The sequence below is a fragment of the Lathyrus oleraceus genome, chromosome 6 (assembly GCF_024323335.1).
Source record: "Lathyrus oleraceus cultivar Zhongwan6 chromosome 6, CAAS_Psat_ZW6_1.0, whole genome shotgun sequence".
In the NCBI taxonomy this organism is placed as follows: Eukaryota; Viridiplantae; Streptophyta; class Magnoliopsida; order Fabales; family Fabaceae; genus Lathyrus; species Lathyrus oleraceus.
In genome coordinates this window covers 28,679,934-28,685,933 of record NC_066584.1, presented here as the reverse complement: position 1 = coordinate 28,685,933, position 6,000 = coordinate 28,679,934, and positions in this window count along the sequence as shown.

The window sequence follows — 6,000 nt, the reverse complement described above, 5'->3', positions numbered from 1 at the left end:
GTACAACTACTATTCCCGCCATCAAAGTCATGTGAAGGTGAATTGTTATTACATTGAGGAGAATGATTCCTTATTAGCAAAACTTGAGCTCTGGTAGTTGTGAACTTAAATTGAAAGGATCATCCTTGGGATAACTTCAAAGTGACCAAGCTACAATCTCAGTTGGAAATTTTCTCATGGTTTTCTTTTACACACAGGAGCCTTATGTTTTGTTGTTGCAAGAGGTTGAAAATGTTCAACAAAATCTTGTTAGTGTTAGGATCTCCTAAAGGAGATTGAAGATGTTGAAGAAGATGAAAAGATGGAGGAACCTAATCGTGAGGATGCAAAGGAGAAAAATTGGGTTGTGGGGGAGGGAACGAGTCATAAGGAAGAGGAATATGGATTTATTACGAAGGAACTAAGTGAGTTTCCTGAATTGGTAGTTGAGGAGCCATGGATGAAGTTTTAGGATCTTCAATGATGACAAATAGAATTGGTTGAGAGTTGTCTTAAAGAATATGAACAGTTGGTTGGAGATCGTGAATTACATTACAAGTACAATTGGCTTTGAACCAACCATCGAAGAAGACAACATAGAGAGAAATTATGAAACAATTATGGTTATTAGAATTGTAACATTAAACAAATGTCATGACGTAATTGTAAAACTGAAAGAGTTGACAAAGAGTTCATGAAAATCATAAAAATTTCGCACAAACAATGTCATTAGTCCATATTGAAATAGTGAATAAATGAAAGGTTGATGATGACCACCGTAGTGAGGCTTGAAAGTGCAATCATGTTATCATATGATATCGTATTCTTTGTTTTAATGTTTTTGCCAATTTGAGTGTATATGTTATAGTTTATTTGATTATTTATATATTTCTTATAATTAAAATATTCGCGTGTTTGTATTTCATTCACATTTGAGTTGTAATGTATTTGCTTCAGCTATTTAGCATTGCACCACTGAGACCCCTCATTACTAAATAAAATTATAGAGTTGATTTTCGATAGTGTTCCTTTTTTAGCCTATCAAATTGCTCTTTTATCGTTTCATCAGGTATGGCTTGAATCACAAGTTAAAACTTTTAGATCAAGGTGAAAAGTCATTTGATTTGAATCAAGTGTTATGTGTGACTCGAATCAGAGACATTGTGAAAACTAAAATTTTCCCCTAGATGATTTGACTTAAATCATAAAAATTAACTTGAATCTAATCACAACCTAGTGTGACTTGAATCATGTTGTAATATTGACTCGGATTATAACTCTCAAGAAAGCTAAGCTTGGGCTCTACTCAATTTGACTCGAATTATGAATTAAACTTTACTTAAATCAAAACACCTTGTGACTCGAAACATGATTCCTTATTGACTAGAATCATAACTTCACAAATCCATTTTCCACCTTAGATTTAAATAGTTATTTCTTTGATCCAAAGACAGGCATGTGAAACTATGTGGGTGAAACCCATAGAGACAAAAATGTAAATTTGTCTTGTATTCTCTGGCGTGTCTACTCCTAGCACCTTCCATATTTCTATTGTTTCCTAGAACAAATTCTTAAGTGTTAATCCATGTCAATTCACTTATTTTTGTTACACTTTGTTCTTGTGTAATTTGTTGTTGTTTGAGGGAAATTATAGAAAGTGAGTTGATTAATGCTATGGTGATTCATGGTTGATCGAGTTCATGATATCCAACAAGAACTAAGACCCATTTATCCAGAAATTTGAGAGAACCTTATGTGTGTGTGTGTGTGTGTGTGTGTGTGTGTGTGAGAGAGAGAGAGAGAGAGAGAGTTATTCATTCACCTACATCTAATTTACTGACCAACACCTTGTGAATTAGAGTGTTCATGATATTTCCTGGCACTATTCATCATTGTCATCTTTAGTCTTTTTCCATTGTTGTGGACCTCCATCTCCAAAGATCGAGTGTTTGAGGGAGACTATTGGTACATTAGGGTATCTAATGTTTTTGTGTGAAGTTTCATGTTTGTAACATGTGTAGGTATTGATGACAGACCATCATTGTATATATTTAGTCGAAGAGTCGGAGTAAAACAAGTGAAAGTTAAGCTAAAATGAAGAAGAATGACCAAAGAATGAGGACAAAATAGCTAAGTGTGAAAATTGTGGACTTAGTAAAAGTTTAAGTGAAAAGGGAACAAAAATGTGTAGCCACTGGAATAATCACGCACAACATCGCGCACATGATAGGGTCTTTAAAGCTGCATCGTGTGCGATGCAAGGCATCACGCACGCGATGGGTACTTTTTCTAGTTACTTCTGACGTGTTCTAGTCCATTATGACGCCTTTAAATGGGGATTTTTTGCACTTTCACAAAGGTTACGATTTTGGGAGATTGAAGCACGAATTTGAGAGCACAAGTGTATATTTTTTAGAGCATTTGAAGTCATTGGAGGCCATCACTTCAAGGGACTTCTTATGTTATTTTCATCCATCAGTTGTGGTATTTTTAATTGCACTATGAGTAGCTAAACTCTTATAGGTTAGGTTGTGTTATGATGAACCTATTTCTATCTTGTTGGATTCTATGTTGATTTGACCATTGTATAAACATATTGATCTATAATCTTATTCAATTTCTTCTTGTTCGTAATGATTTTTATGTAAGATACTCTTTTAATATGATTTTGGGCATATGGAATATTGACCATTAGTCTATGTGTTGGACCTATGTCATTTATCGTACTTACGTTGGTTGAATATGGATAGAAGACCCCAAGTAGTGGCATAGAGAATTAATGTTCTAGACATCACTTAACCTTGCTTACGTTGGCGGACTAGGGATAAAAAACTCTAAGTAGTGGTTAGTAAGTTATTTCGTGAGGGATCGAATATAACAGTTCTGTTAATTAGCCGTGAAACTATAGTGATTAGATCATTCATACAGGGTATCAAACATCAACAATAGAGAAATATGGGATTCTACAACATAATCTAAGCACTTTTGCGACATTGTTTACTCGTTTATTTACTTTTAACACTAAAACTCGAAACTCCCATTTTTTTACTAGTTTCATATAAATTGCACATATTTTGTCTTGCTTGAAGGTAGTCCTTGTGGAATTGATCTTTTTATTACTTCGACAGTATCGATACACTTGTTGAGAAGTCATCAGGTATCATTTCTTAAATGTTGTTTGGACCTTATTGGTATCTATCAAGAAAAGAGTTTCAACATACTTCATGGAAGACTTTAGCAAAGTCAAGTACAAATTGTTCATAAGGTGGAGTTGGAAGTTGTTCAACTTTGGTGAGATTGTGGAAAGATCGGTCACAAACAAAGTTGGGAGTTGTCAATCAACGTTTAGCTATGGCAATTGCTCGGACAAGAAATCATCGGGATAAAGGTGGATTGCCACATACGAAGACTTGGAGCAGAATTATTGTGGAATACAAGGTTATTGGATCAAGATCTTTGGGAATCTTATTTTTGTTAGTAGTTTGATGTTTGCATCAACAATGAGAATTATCGTGTGATATTTTGTTGTAATCAAAATGCTAGTATCAAACTTATCAAAATAGTAAAAAATCGTGATTATCTACCAATGTTTCTTTTACACCATTGAAGAATGGAGTTGACAAAGCGATGACGGATGTTTAACCACTATACATCTCTTTGTATCTTTTCCTTCTTCCTTTACCTCTTTTAATTTTCCAGCATTCATTAATATTGCCATTGCATTAGTGCATTACTGCATCAATTGTATGTAATTTAGGTTACACTATGCCCATAGAGATCTAATTTGTAAGCTTAGGTTTGTGATGCATCAATCTTATTGGATCATCATAGTTCAATTATGTCTTGAATGATCAACTATGTAAAGTGTTTTTAAATCACTTTGTCTTAAAGAGACTTCGGTTATCTTGTAGCCAACTTGCATTATAATTAATTAAGCCCTTAGTGATATCTTGTAATATTTCAATTGGTTTAATTCATTGAGATTCTTCCAAGCTCTTTTAGTGTTATGTTTTACTTCCGTATTTCTTAAAATCTTTGATTTCATTAATGAGACCTAAATGTTTTTGAAATTGTCTTTTAGGTGATAGGTTTAGTCAACCCCCTTTCTAGACCTCTCTGTGTCCATATTCTCACCCAATAATTGGTACATATTAGGGATTTTGGTCAAAGTCTTGCAACTCCAAAAGTTGAGGATATGGTTGCTTCGATCCTATACGTGTTTTTCTATCCATTTGGAAGCTTATACAATTCAATGAATTACAATTATATTATAATGATTTCCTAATGTTTGATCACCCGTTGCATTCATTACATAGATTAACTTAAAGTAAAACCTTATTAGTGTATTATTTAAACATTAATTGTATTTAAGATATTCTCTAAGTTTTGATTCATCCATGATTAAACTTACAATATTTTGAGGTATGTGCAATGTAGGAAACTTGACATTATGTATTAAAGTTTGTTCTTGATTGATCCTGCTTAAAGATGGACGTGCATTCACATGACATCGTGCTTGAAGTTTTTGACAGATAAAATAAATAAATAAAACGCATATTCCAAGTGACCCATTCTTCTAATGTTATCGTGAAGAGAAAATGAAAGTAGTTTATGACTATTGGAAATGTTCTCTAAAGTTTCAAAAATTATAAAATATTAAAGGGTAGATATGTGTTCCTTGAAGTGCTAATAATCATCAAAGAGTTAAAGTAGTTTTTTGGGATTGACAATATGTGTCTATCAATAATAATTGTAACAATTATCGTTCAAGTTCACCTGAAGCCTTAAAAAGGAGAGTCTGATAGTATTCTTTAGACGTGCAAGAGGAGTTGTATAGAATAAGTGTATGATGATAAGATTTTGGAGCTAGATAAGGATTCTATTGATATGTGATCGCTCGACTTTATGAGTCGAATTGGGGTACAAACTGCAAGTGCACAGTTCTATCGCGTAGTTTTAAAAGATATCGATCCCACAGGGACTTATGAATCGATATACCGTTATCTAAGGTTACTTCGTAAAGCTAAGGCAGGTAATACTTTGATTTTTGGGGGAAAAAGCTAAAACTAAACTAAATTCTAGATTAAATATCAATAAAGCGGATATCGGTACGTAATTCGTCGTAATTAGGGAATCAATTCTTTATTGGTTTCTTGGTTTTAAAAATAAATCTTTTCAGTTAACGCTATTGGTTAAAAGTTTTATCTCAAACTCTCGCTCTGTTGAATAAACTATGATTTTATATTAACGTAGCTGTCACTTATAGTTAAGTCAAAAACCACTTTTTGAAAACAATAGAATCCGTAGAAACTCTTTTTAAGAAAACACTAATCGTTTAAACACCCTTATCTCAAACTCTCGCTCTGTTGACTTAGGTTATATAATTAAATTCAAATGCTTAACTCTCGTCCTCACATTCAATCTTTAAAAATACTTTTTGAAAAAGGTTAGAATTTAATTAACTCTAAAAATTGCTCTCGCCCTGATCTAGAATTAATGTCCAATTTACACTGTCCAGTCAAAACCTCAAACTCTCGCTCTATTGATTTTTACTTCTTTATGTCTTTTACTTTCGTACAAAAACTTTGTTATTAAACCTGTAAATTGAGACCGTAAAAAGAGTGATTTTAATTTTAAACTTAAATAAACCAACTTAGTTTTGATTCCTTCATTCCGCTTACTTTACGTACCGATACCTAAATAAATTAGCCAGACATGCTAAACAGACTTAAATAAATATCATGCATAAACAGACTCATCGCAGGCAAACAATATAAATTAATAGTAAAAACAAGCATATATAAATTCAACAAATAAATAAAGAACCTGAATAATTAAATAGCAGTCTTGAACACTCCACCACAGACCGGTTGGATTTGTTCTTGAGTTCTTCAATCAGGCAGAAAAATAAAACGAAGGAATAAAAAAAACTAGATTCTAACGTAAGGTTAGATCCGTCAAAAGGTACACAATAGTTCCCGGTGTAGAAACTATTGTGCGAAAAAATTAATTAAGTGCTAG